This window comes from Callorhinus ursinus, unplaced genomic scaffold (assembly GCF_003265705.2).
Source record: "Callorhinus ursinus isolate GAN/ISIS: 27379988/994484 unplaced genomic scaffold, GSC_fseal_2.0 scaffold57, whole genome shotgun sequence".
In the NCBI taxonomy this organism is placed as follows: domain Eukaryota; kingdom Metazoa; phylum Chordata; class Mammalia; order Carnivora; family Otariidae; genus Callorhinus; species Callorhinus ursinus.
In genome coordinates this window covers 4822804-4836388 of record NW_027397119.1, presented here as the reverse complement: position 1 = coordinate 4836388, position 13585 = coordinate 4822804, and the positions used below count along the sequence as shown (strand labels likewise).

General features: G+C 47.5%; 1 protein-coding gene across 1 annotated transcript in view; it reads right to left on the bottom strand.

Annotated features, from left to right (window-relative positions):
• Positions 1-9679: 9679 nt before the first annotated feature.
• PKP1 (plakophilin 1) overlaps positions 9680-13585 on the bottom strand; it is a 50195-nt gene continuing 46289 nt past the window's right edge. The window contains exon 14 of the mRNA XM_025855283.2: positions 9680-12616. The gene's annotated coding sequence lies outside the window, so the exon portion shown is untranslated. The remainder of the gene's footprint in view (positions 12617-13585) is intronic.

Here is a 13585-nt window from a genome sequence, read left to right as displayed (position 1 = left end):
GGTTTCATCTTGTTTCATTTTTCCCTCCCTTCCCCTATGATCCTCTCTCTTGTTTCTCAAATTCCTAATATCAGTGAGATCATATGATAATCGTCCTTCTCTGATTGACTTATTTGGCTTAGCATAATACCCTCTAGTTCCATCCACATCATTGCAAATGGCAAGATTTCATTTTTTGATGGCTGCATAATATTCCATTGTATGTATATACCACATTTTCTTCTTCTTCTTTTTTAAGATTTTTTATTTATTTTTTTGAGAGAGAGAGAGAGAGAGTGCGCATGAGAGGGGGGAGGGTCAGAGGGCGAAGCAGACTCCCTGCTGAGCAGGGAGCCCGATGCGGGACTCGATCCTGGGACTCCAGGATCATGACCTGAGCCGAAGGCAGTCGCTTAACCAACTGAGCCACCCAGGCGTCCATATATACCACATCTTCTTTATCCATTCATCTGTTGACGGACATCTAGGCTCTTTCCATAGTTTGGCTATTGTGGACATCGCTGCTATAAACATTGGGGTGCACATGCCCCTTTGGATCACTACATTTTGTATCTTTGGGGTAAATACCCAGTAGTGCAATTGCTGGGTTGTAGGGTAGCTCTATTTTCAACTTTTTGTAGAACCTCCACACTGTTTTCCAGAGTGGCTGCACCAGCTTGCCTTCCCACCAACAGTGTAGGAGCGTTCCCCTTTCTCTGCATCCTCTTTTGGCCCATCTCTAATCATTCTTTTGCATGCAGCCTTAACTCCCTTACTCCTTCTTGCCTCATCATACCTTCTTGGAAAAATCTCTGGTTAAATACTCTTCACCTTTTCTACACCTGCACTTGTGTGGTAGCAAAATGTAGGTGGAGAAAATCCAGGCCTATGCTGACTCCTTTTAAATTCATGACACCGACCTCAAGAGGGTTCTTAGCGCTGCCCAGCATTCCTACTATATTTCGTTAGTTCCTTAGTTCTTCTACTTTCCTAGAAAACTATTTGATCCTCCTCCCCCTCTCCCAAGTATCTAACACATCCTCCTCTATCCTCACTCTTAGATGATAATTGGGCTTCCTATCTCACTGAGAACATGGAAGCAAAACAAAGAGAACTCCAACTGGCCTGCTCCACCACATCTACCCACCCACCTTCCTCAGCGAGTGTAGACGAACTGTCCACAATCTATCCAAAGCCAATTCCTCCACTTATGCATGTCCTCTCTTCTCTCGTCTGTTCAAGAACATCATTCCAGCAGTTCTTCGCTCTTTTTCTGTATCATCAACTTTTCCTTCTCTGCTGGATTATTCTCACCAGCAAAGAAGAACATGCTTTTATCTTATAAAATGGCCTCTCTTGATACCACATCCACCTCCAGAAACCACTTCATTTCTCTTTCCCTTTACAACAAAGCTACTCATGAAACTGTAAATATTTACTATCTGTAATTTCATTTTTTCCATTTTCTCATGAACCCACTCTAGTCAAGTTTCTGCTCTTACCATGTAACCAAAATTGCTCTTATCAAGGCACCAATGGCTTTTATGTCACTAAATTTGATGGTCAGAAGGTTCCATTTTCAGTGATGGTGGAGTAGAGCCCATCAAATCATCTTTCTTACAGATAATAGCTTAAAACTGCACAAAATATGAAAAGTAACAACTACATGAGGGTATTAAGGCATAGCCAAAAAGCAGTCAGAAAATTCGGGGGAGTTGACACCCAGAAGAACAATGCATTGGGTAAGTTTTCTACTTTTATGGCTTTTCTCCCAATGGCCGGCTGCAATTGGCTCCATTCAGGCTCTCAAAACTTGAGTAGAAGCTCATAGTCTTACTGGATTGAAGGACTAGAGGCAAGAAGTTTGAGGCAGTTGGAAAGTGGAGAAGGGAAATATTGAAAGAAGAGTCACAGAGAGTCCCATAAATTCTGAATATAAACTCTGCCCAAACCTCTAGGTGACCTTTGAATTATGCATATGTGGAAAAGAATCCAAACAGCCCAGCAAAACTAAGTGAACTGAACAGAGATTTTAGCTGCTGCTCACCACAAAGGAAGTTTGAGTTCAGCCAGTTAATTTCCTGCTAAAAAAAAATTAATTTTCTTCAAAGGAATATAACACAATCTAGACGCTATACAATTTGTCATTCATAATGCCCAGAATGCAACCCGAATTTACTAACAGAATAAGAAATAAAATGTAACCTATACTTGAAAGAAAAGGCAATAAGTGGAGACTGATCATGAAAGCAGATAGAGATTTAATTTTTTAATTTTTAAAAAAGAATTATTTATTTTTTTATTTAGAGAGAGATAGAGTGACTTGGGGGAGGGGCAGAGGGAGAGGGAGAGAGAGAATCCCAAGCATACTCCTCACTGATTGTGGAGCCTGACATGGGGCCCTGTCCCACGATCCTGAGATCACAACCTGAGCCAAAATCAAGGTTGGTTGTTCAACTGACTGAGACAGACACCTAGGTGCCCCAGCAGACAAAGATTTTGAAGCAAAGATTATAACTTTGCTCAAAGATATAAAGGAAAGTATACTTGTAAATGATGAATAAATAGAAAATTAGTAGGAAGTATTATCAAAGAAATATAGAGTATTAAATAGCACCAAACGGAAATTCTAAGACTGAAAAATATAGTATGTAAAATAAAAATTCACTGGATGAACTCAACAGCACATTTACAATGATGGGGAAAAATTGTCAGTGGACTTGAAGATAGGTCAATAAAAATGAACTAATCTGAAGAACAGAGAATAAAAATAAACAGACACTCAATGATCTGTGGGAAAATATATAAAGGCCTATTAACATACAGGTAATTGGAGTCCCACTCTGAGAGGACAGAGAAAATGGAAACATAAAAATAATTGAAGAAATAACGGCCCAACTTTCCCTAAACATGGTGAAAGATGTGACGTATAGATTCAACAGGCTTAGCACACCCCAAGCATGATATAGTCCAAGAAAACCATGCTTAGGCACATTATAGTTAAATCACCAAAAGCCAAAGATAAGAGAAAATCTGGATAGCAAGGCTGAGAAAAATGATATGGTACATACAGGGGAACAGTAATATGCGTGACTGGTAGATTCTCATCAGACATAATGGAGGCCAGAAAATAGTGGAACAGCATCTTTAAAGTGATGAGAGAAAAAAAGACACAATCAACCAGAATCCTATATCCAGAAAAATAATCCTTCAAGAATAAAAGTAATATAAAGACATTTAAAGATAAATGTAAAATAAGAGACTTCATCACCAGGGCACCTGGGTGGCTCAGTCGGTTGGGCAACTGCCTTCGGCTCAGGTCATGATCTCAGGGTCCTGGGATCGAGCCCCACATCGGGCTCCCTGCTCTGCGGGAAGCTGCTTCTCCCTCTCCCACTCCCCCTGCTTGTGTTCCCTCTCTCGCTGTCTCTCTGTCAAATAAATAAATAAAATCTTAAAAAAAAAAGAGAGAGACTCCATCGCCGTCAGCCCTGCACAATAAATGCTAAAAGAAGTTCTTCAGACCGAAGGGAAATAATACCAGACGGAAACTGAACCATCAGTAAGACATGAAAAGCATCACAAATGATAAATATTAAAGATGATTTTTCTTTTAATTTCTTTCAAATACATGTGATGTTTTGAAGCAAAAATTATGACTTTTTTGGGGATTTATAATATATGGAGGTTTAACACATACAACAAATATAGCATAAAGGAAGGGTGTTAGCAAATGGGCCTGTGTGGTTGCAAGATTCTGACATTTTACTTGAAATAGCACAATATTAACTTGAAGCAGGTGAAGTTTAAGGATAAATACTGTAAGCTCTAGAGCAATCACAAAACAATGCGAAAGGTATAGCCAAAAAGCCAATTGATAAAATGGAATTCTAAAACTATTTAATTAGCCAAAAGAAGGAAAGAAAAGGAAAATAGAGGACCCAAAAGAGATTTGACAATCAGAAAACAAATAGTAAAATGGTAGATTTAAATTCAACCGTATAAATAATGACATTAAATGTAAATTGATTAAACACTCCATTTAAAATTCAGATTGTCGGAATGAATAAAAGTAAGAGTGAGTCCTAACTATTTGCTATTTACAATAGATGCATATTAAAATAAAGACACAGAAGGGCGCCTGGTTGGCTCAGTCAGTAGAGCGTGGGACTCTTCATCTCAGGGTCTTGAGTTTAAGCCCCATATTGGGCATAGAGTTTACTTAAAAATAAAATAAAATTAAAAATTAAAAAAAAGACACAGATAAAGTGAAAGTTAAAAAATGGAAAAAGGTATAGAATGCAAACAGAAACCATAGGAAGACTGTAGAGTCTATGTTGATATCAAATGTAGTAGGTATAGAAACAAAAAATATTAACAAAAACCGAGAAGGACATGTCATAAGGACAAAAGGGTCCATTTGTCAGGAAGAGGTAATAAGCAAATATTATACCCAACAACTGCAGAATATACATCTTTCAAGTACACATGCTACAGTCACTAAAACTATGTGCTGGGCCGTGAAACAAATCACAACAAATTTAAAAGGACTGAAATTATGCAGAATGTGTTCTCTGAGTATAATGGAATTAAATTAGAAATAAAAAGAAAATATATAGCGACTTTTAAATATTTGAAATTAAATAACACATGGGTCAAAAAATTCACAAGAGAATTTAGAAAATATTTTTAACTAATGGATAATGAAACCACAGTATGTTAAAATTTGCAGCTGACACAGTTTTTAGAGGGAATTTTAAATGCTTGAAAGGCCTAAAATCAATGACCTAAGTTTCCACTTTATGAATCTAGAAGCAAAATAAATTCCAAGGAAGTGGAAGAAAGGAAACAACAAAAGAGCAGAAACTAATGAAATAGAAAACAAACACTGAAGAAAGTTCAGAAAGTCCTGATCTCAAGGTTGTGAAGTCAAAGCTCTGTCTAAATAAATAAATTAATAAATCTTTTAAAAAAACAAACAAACCTGAGGTGAGATCAAGAGTCGTCGGACGCTTAACCGATTGAGCCACCAGGTGCCCCACCTCTTTTCTATCTACACTCATTCCCTTGGTCATCTCGTCTAGTCTTAATGGTTTAAAAGCTCTCACATCTTGGCTTAGAGATGTCTGGTGTCTGGCTCCAATCTAGATCCTCTTTAGGATGTGGGGCTCTTGGCATCAATTTGTCCCTTGCTGCATCCTGGTCACCAATGCTGGGACTCTAAGAAAGGTCCTACTTAATCATATAGCAGCACTGCTATATGCCAACATAGACTCTGCTCTATGCCAACATGGTGCCAGGTGCTGTCACAGATCCTCCGATCAGCCACGTAGCTGTGTGTGTGTGTGTGTGTGTGTGTGTGTGCATGCCTGTGTGTGGGGGGGCTCTCTAGCCTCTTCTCTGTGCCAGGGTACTGCGGGGATCCCTGCCCTCGGGGAGCTCACAGTCAAGTGAAGGTAGGGACGATGGGCTGCAACAATTAGCCAGGGTGGTGAGTGTGATGCTGGGCTCCAGCAGAGCACCAGGGGGTGGGGGTGGGGAGTACCAGAAGGTATACATACGCCTGGTCCAGTGTGGGAGGCGAGGGCAGTGTAGGAGAAAGGATCTGGCCTGCCATTCAAGAGACCCGAGCTCTAGACCCTAGAGCTGCTGTGTGACCCCGCCTGGGTCTCCGTTTCCTCACCTGCAAAGCAAGGGGGCTGGACTAGACCAGAGATTTTCCAACAGCTCCTTGGAACCTGGGGTTCTGAGGATCGCCCTCCTGGGAAGAAGGGGGGTGGGCAGTTGGAGCTCCTGCCCCCAAACCCTTTTAGCAAGGCTGCTTTGATCTTACCTGTTGGTTTCAGGCTTCCATGTTAGATGTCATTCACCTAAAGGATTCTGTGGCTGAAAAAGTGTGAAAATCACCCGACAAGGGGAATCCTGAAGACCCTTCCAACTCTACAGTCTGAGACTCTGACACGGGGCAGTTCCAAAGGGTGGGTCGGGTCCCAGCTGCTGGATGGTGAGGCCAGGGTGCCCCCTCAGTCCCGCTTCCTGCCAGCCCCTTCCGGCCCCTGGCTCGGGGTGGCGGGGGCTACAGCTCCCCCTCTACAGCCTGCCGAACGGTGCAGCCATCCGGGAGCTCTGGTTTGTTGAGGCCAAGAGTAAAAGCTCTGCCCCCAGGGGGGCCCCAAACTCAGGCAGGCATGGGGGCCAGGTGGGGCCAGCTCTGGGCTGGCAAAAGAAAAACAGATGGAGAGGTTGGGCAAGAAGGGCTTCTTTCAGAGTCAGAACTGGCCCCTTGTCTGCGAAATGGCTTTTATCAGGTTGGAGGAGCCAGTGAGGTCGCAGGGCGGGGGAGGCGGGGTTTGACTCCCAGTTTTGTCTCAAGAGCCTTTTTGGAGGACAAGAATTTTTTTACCCAGATGTTTCTTGAATTATAAAAAAACAAAACAAAACAAAACAAACCACCACCAAGTGAGCAGTATGTGTCCAGGGCGTGGGGGCTTGCTCTAGTCTCTGACCCGGGTTACAGGGGCTCCGAGGGGGCGCTACAGTCAAAGGGAGGTCCCGAGAGGGCAGCTGAGACATCAGCCTAACTGTTGGCAGGTGCTGTCTAAAGGCAGGTCCAGCCAATGGGGGAGAAGGGCAGCCTCGGCTTCAGACTTGGTTCAGAGTCTGAGTCCATCACTTACTAGCTGTGGGATCCTTCATAAATAACGAGGCCTCTCTGAACCAAAGTTTCATTATCTGTGAAATGGGAATGGTCAAACCTGCTTTGTGGCATCAATATGAAGACTAAACATAATTACATAATTAATACGTGGTTACTCCTCTCCAGGTTTACACCTGTGCCCCAAAGCCCAGCTGTCCTCCAGGAAAACTTTGGGCCCCAGAACGCAGGAATGTGAGCTTGGGAAGATCCAGAATGACACACCCGGGCCCCACTGGCCTTGGAGGCCTGGTTGAAGCTTGCTTTCTGAGTGAGGTGTAGAGAACAGGATTTTAATGGCTTTGTGTAGAGGGGGTAGAATTACGGTCCCAAGATTTGAAACATTTGATTAATATGGAAATGTTTTTTAATTAAATTCACCAGTCATGAAACTTCTTAATGGTCGACTGATGGGTCTGGAACATTGGGAGCATGCAGCCCTTTCTTATATGGAATATGTCTGCTAATCTGCCATTAGTGGGGCTCATCAGCTTTGACATACTCCCCTGGGTGGGCTGACACACTACTCAGTGACATTTGTACTCTGCCGACACATGGCGGGTGTCTGAAGGATGACCAGTGAGGGTGGGGCATGCCTGCTGGAGTCACTGGGGCACTTGGGGGGGTTCATTAGCCCCATATTCTGACCCACCAAACCAGGTGGCCCCAGACTAGATGATCTTCACAGTGGTTTCTGGTATCTGATATTCCACAAATCATGACTTTCTGCTCATCATCATGTCTGCATGGCAACCGGCGCTCATAAGATGTGCAATCTTAGCATGCCTCAAGGTAGTGTGAGCTTCTGCACCACCGGGTTGAATCGTGTACAGTCCTGCCTTTGCAGCAGGGCCGTCTTACCATGTTCTAAGGCCCCGACAGCTGGGAAGGCTCCTGTGGGTCGATCAGAGTGTACTTGGGCTGGGACACAGGATGCTTGGGTCTCAGCCTTTGTTCTGCCACACACTTGCAATGGGAGTCTGGTAAAGGCAATTTCTCTTTTAATCTGTACATTGGAATGTAATAATCTGAGCTCTGCTTGTCTCACTAGAATGAGGTAAAGCTCAAAACAGAAAATGAATACTTTCAAAGCCTTAGCTTTGAAAGGTAAAAGGGTTATTTTTTGGTCCCTCAAGTAAAAAGACTATTGTTATTATTAACAACTTCTGTTCACTCTTTCTCTGACCGTGCTGGGCAACAGAATGCACTGCATTTTAAGAAGTGACGCACAAAGACTGCTTTGTCCCTAGAGTAGCTTGGACTACCGGGGGGATCCGGGTCCTGGGCCAGGCCAGCTGCAAAGGGACAGGAGGAAATGGCTTCAAGGCTCAGGGACAGATAGACTTGAGCAGCCTGGCTGTGGGGGTCTGGGAGACTCTGCTTTGTGGGACCCTGGGACCTTTTCCTTGGCACCATTTAGGCTTCCAGCTGCTTCTGGTGCCCCCCCCCCGACTTTGGTCCTGTCCTCCGCTCCTAGACCCCAAGGCCCTCCCATGCTCATAGGCTAGTCGTCTGAGGGGCCAGAAAGGCCCACCACCCTCTTGGCCAGGGATGGCCAACTGAGGACCTTTGTAGCCCTTTGCCACTCCTACACGTTAGATGCACCTACACTCACATCAAGTGACATTTCTTTGCTGTTAGTTTTAATTTCCCAGTGATCACACCACACGTGGGAACTCTGGGGGAAGTGAGATGGCTAATCCACCCATGGTTTCCCAATACTTAGAAATTCTAGGTGTAACTACGATGGTGGTGTCAGACTGCATTTTTGCTTTGCAGCATTGTCCCACATTGGAATACCACGTTCACAGCCGTGAAAGTGACATACACTAGTAACGAATGAACATCATGCCCATGAGCTGAGGAAGCCAGACACAACAAGCGACATCCTGACTCCATTTACATAAAGGGCCAAACAGGCAAAATTACTGTATGGTGTTAGAAGTTTGGATTGTGGTGACCCTTGGGGAGTGGGGCTGTTTACAGGCACAGCCCTTCGGGTACTGGTAACATTTAGTTCTTGATCTGGGTGCTGGTTGCGCGGGGTGTTCAGGTAGCAAAGATTATTATAGAGTTTGTCTGTCTGCGCTGTTGTAATGCAAGCTTAACCATCCGACATTTCTTGATTTTGAATTTGTAATCTGAGCTCACATTTTGGAGCCAATACATGTTTTTCAGGTCTCAAGATATTTTCAGGGGCCCCAGACCCAGTGTATTAACAATCTCGGTCACAGACAGGCCACCACCTTCCTCCCCCTGGGCTGAGACCCAGGCTGTCCTCCCTAGACACCCCGACCATTACCAAATCGAGAGATGACCCAGAAAGTCAGGGCCATGGCTCTGTAGAGAGGCTGTGCCAGGCTCCACCCTCCCGAGCTGGGAAAAGCTCATCTTTAGACTTTCCCTCAGCTTCCTCAACATTCTCCACCCAGACGGCCCTGACATGCAATGACGGCCTACAGTGGTTGTGTCCAGACCACCGCTTGGAATTTACCACCTGTGTCTTAGGAAGTTCCGTGTGTGCGTCTTATCCTGTATGACCCTCTTGTGGCTGGGGCCCACCACCTCCTCTGCTTGTGTGATGCTCCAAGCACCTCACACAGGACGCAGGTAAGATATACTTTCGGTAAACATGGGATCCTCTTATGTCCTTGAAGTTCCTTTCCCTACAGGTGCTCTGCCTGGTGCATTCATAGGTGGGGTGCCTCTTCCCTCTCCAAACTCTGTGACACTGGGCATATTCGCTCCCTCCTTAAGTCTCACTTTACTTATTTGTCAGATTAGGGTATCAATGCTGGTGTCATGTAGCCACTGTGGGGCTCAGATGCGCTGACACGGAGCAGCTGCTTATGCGTGGTGGTGCCCGTCTCCCTCAGGTGGTGCTCAGGCCTAGCCTGGCGCAGGCTCAGTAAGGGGAGAGCCTGGAAGGGAGTGAGCAGCTCTTCTTTCCTCAACGGTACCCCCAAATAATCCACTGCTCAAAAAAGTTCACAGAAATGCCAGCAATTTATTGATTTCCTATATTTCCACAAAAGCAAATACATAGTGCATCACACAGGGAAACTGGGCCCGGCCAGCACAAGGTTCTTGTACAAACACGAGGCAAATGGAAGGCTGGGCTCCAGAGGGGTTCCAGGGTACCCACAGCATCAGCCCCGGGCTTCCCTCTGCTCATCTCCCCCCGCCCATCCCATCCTCCCAGCCCCCCTCACCCTGGCCGTCCCACCTTTCAGCCAGGTTCTGGGGTGGACAAGAGGGAACATCACTGTCTCCACACGTCTGGAGAAAACCCTTCACTGCATCACTAGGGGAAGCGTGGGGTCTGCAATGCTGATCTGACCCCCACTGGACAGGCTGCTGGTGGCCAATGACCAGATCTGTCTGAAGCATAAGAGATCCTGGGGTCAGGGCAGGGACAGGCAGAGACTGAGTGGTCTTTGTCCTTCCCCACTGGCCCCAAATTGGAATGTCTTGTTTAGGGTGTCAGCCCTGGTAGTGTGAGGCCAGTGTGGGCCTGGGCAAACCCCTTCCGCCCTGTCCTTGGGAGATGCCTCCTCAGGACTCTTCTCAGTGTTGCCCCTTCCAAAGGGACAGCCACGGGTCCAAGGCCCGGGTGACGGGCCCCGCTGGCGGGCTGGAGAAAGCACAAGAGAGGTTACAAAACCAGGCCTGGCCTAACTGTGCATCCAGCCCACCATTCCCCAAGGCAGAGGGCTGGGCCCACCTGGCTCTTCACCCCAGCTGGTGACAGAAATCCAGCAGAGAAGTGGCAGGAAGTCAGGACAGCACTAAGGGAAGGGGCACCTCCCTGGGGGTGAAGGGGTGAGAGCCACGGCCTCACTGGTAGTGGGCTATTTCTCTCTTGTCCTGACTGGATTGGACAATCCTCTCACACTGCGGGGGGGACCCCCAAAGCCAAGCACCCCGTGTCTCCGAGAATGTAAGCTGCATGAGGACGGGGCAGTGGTCTGTTTGGTTCACGGATGTATCCTGAGTGCTTACAACATGGCCTGGCATATCCTGGTGCTCCATACGTATTTTTTTTTTTTAAGAAATGAATTCCTCTGAGCCCTGGTGATCGGCAGAGGAGTCATCCTGGAACCTACACCCAGGACGGCCTGGTGGGACCACACTCCCACATGGCCCCTGAGAGAGGGGGAGTCAGGAACAGGCCTTCCATCATGAGCAACAAGGGGGGAGGGCATCACGGACCCACGGCAGTGGGGGACACTGATTAAATGGCCCATCATCACAGGGCTGGCCCCAGTCCGTCACATGTCTTAACAGGCACACCCTTCATCCAGAAGGGTATTTTTCGGTTCTGACTGCTGGGGTAAGAAGTGGGGTTGGACGGGGGGAGGGGGGTGGGGGGGAGGTAGAGCAGGGTGGGGGGCAGGGGGCCTGGGAGGAGAATGAGCAGGAATCAAGAGTGAGGAGCACCTCTTATTCTTCTACAGAAGCCTGTGCACCAGGCAGCCAGTTCCTAGCTGACACCAACAATGTCGGTGCGGGTGGCAGAGGCAGACATCAGGAAGCCTTGGGAACCCATGCTCTGCTCTATCTTACAGTGTATACTAAGGGCTATTTACAGCGAGCTTTTCCATGAGGCTCTCAGGAGGTCCTTCTACTTCCTGTCCTCTGAAATGCACAAGAGTCTGGGGTCTTGGGTGTGGCTGGTGCCCCTGACAAGCCTCTTATATCACATCCTCTGTGGTTTTCCCCAAGACAGAGTGGAGACAGGATGGCTGGTTTTCAGGGGAAGGTGGGGTCAGCCTCTGGCTGGGGCTGGAGCTGGGGCTGGGGCTGGGGCTTGTTGGTGCCCTGAAGTGACAGCTCCCTTTCCTGTTCTAGCCAAATTCCCGCCTTCCAAGTCTCCTGAGACCCAGAACCCTCCCTCTCTTGAGTCTTACCAGGGAAGTATCCTCCTGGTTAATTTCCAAATGGTCACTGTCCCACTGGGGCCCCAGCTGTTCCCCTCACCACTGGGAATGTGAAGACAAAACAGCCATTCCCCAAATAGCTCTTTGGCTTTGAGCACCATTTTGCCTTCTTTCTCCTGAAATAAATAGAAGACAAGCCCCTGAAGGCAGGCACTTTACAGGCTGAGCCTCCTCTGACGGGTATGCAGCCCAAGAGCATGGCCAGCCCCATCTCTCTGGCTCCTACACCCCAGAGCAGACTTCAGATAGCAAAGCAAGCGTGACTGTCCTTGCCCATCCCCTGGAGCCCCAACCCTGTCCAGCCCCAGGTCCTGTGGCCCTGCGGGAAGGGAGGCATGATCAGACAACTAAAGTTTCCCATGAGATACACTGAACGTCAGCAGCCCTGCCAGCCTCCCTTCCTGCAAAGCTGCCTCTTAAGGAGGTAGGTTGGCCCCAGCCCCAGTTACTCTCCCCTCCCACCACCCCCTACCCTCGCCCGGGAGATGGTTCCCTCGCAAGGCTTCTCGTGGACCTGACCCTGGTTGCGGGTCCCCTGCCCTGGCATGACACATTTTGGGAACTACAGGCAGCTAAACAAAAAGCACAGGTCGTGTAGGAAATGTGGGAGAGTGAGAGTCCTTTTTCCCACCTCATGAGGTGCAGAAACAGCTTACTTAGCTTTTTGCAGTTTGTGGTCATGCTTTTAGGCACTCATGCACAAGCAGGCGCGCACACACACACTTACATTATACATACATATATATATATACCATTTCTCAGCGAAAGAAGTATTGACATGAAACATAAGCCCCTTTAACTCAAGAAAAGTCCCCCCCCACCCTTCCCAACCCCCCTTGCCTGCCAGTTCCCCCAAAGAAAAAAAAATCTAAAAATATTTCCATCATCCACAGTTTTCAGGTTTGCTTTCAGTTGCATTTGAACTTTTCCAAACACTGCGCAGGGTGTGCAGAATCACCCCTCCAGCAAGGCCTGAGGTCTTCTCAGCTGGATCATATCATTTCTGGAAAAGGAGAGGTCATCCGGTTAGCATTTCTAGGGAGACACCCCCACACGAGGAGGTCTAGCCAATACTGCCCCCCCTTTCCACCCATGTCCGCACAGATGTGCCCCCTGGCGGGCGAGGTCATTCCGAGTTGCCCTTGACACATTTGTAGGTCACTCTTGCTGAGCCAGAAGCTTGTCAGCTTTGTCCCTTCCCCCAGGCCCACCCTGTTTGGCCAGCACGGTGCGCCGCACGGTGCTGAGGGTCCAGACTTCCCTCGTTGAGAAGCTATTGACTTTTGTCTTCTCTCTTTGTCCACCCTCATGTTGTTGAAGCTTTTCTGTCAGGAGAAGGTGTCTGACGTTTTATCTATCTTCACTTGGACCAGGGTTTCAGCCTCTCCCCCACCAGGACATTGGTATTGGCATGCTGGCAGATAACCAGGGTGCTAAGGAGCCCCCTTCAGCTCAGGAGACCCTGTCCTTGCCCCTGGCTCTTTGCAGATGGCTCCACACCAGGGCCACCTCTGGTGACCAGCCTGGGAAGGTTAATGTCACCTGCCTCAGAAACACTTTGGGTGCTTGTTTAATAACGCACTTTCCATTCCAACGCTCTGGAGTCAGATCTGCTGGGGTTGCGGCCGGGAGAGTGTGTTTTAGGAAGCGGCCCGGGTGATTCTACTGGAAGCTAAGGCTTGCAGGCCTTTGTCAGAGATACTGGTTCTGAGTTCTTGGTCCCTGGAATCATCAGCTAGAAATAAGCTTAGCCACATTAGGCATGTGCAAACTGGAAAGTGAATTACAGAAAGGATAAGAAAGTGAGCTGTAGGTGTGCAAACCCAGAATGACATATTGTATCACTGCGGCGGGGGGCGGGGAGGGGGCGAGGGCATTCATACCGTAGTCCATGTGAACGGCACCACCTAGGTTGTACAGTGCATAACCTACATAGCTGTACCTAGAAGTTCTGCCCAGACCTCTGGCCTGC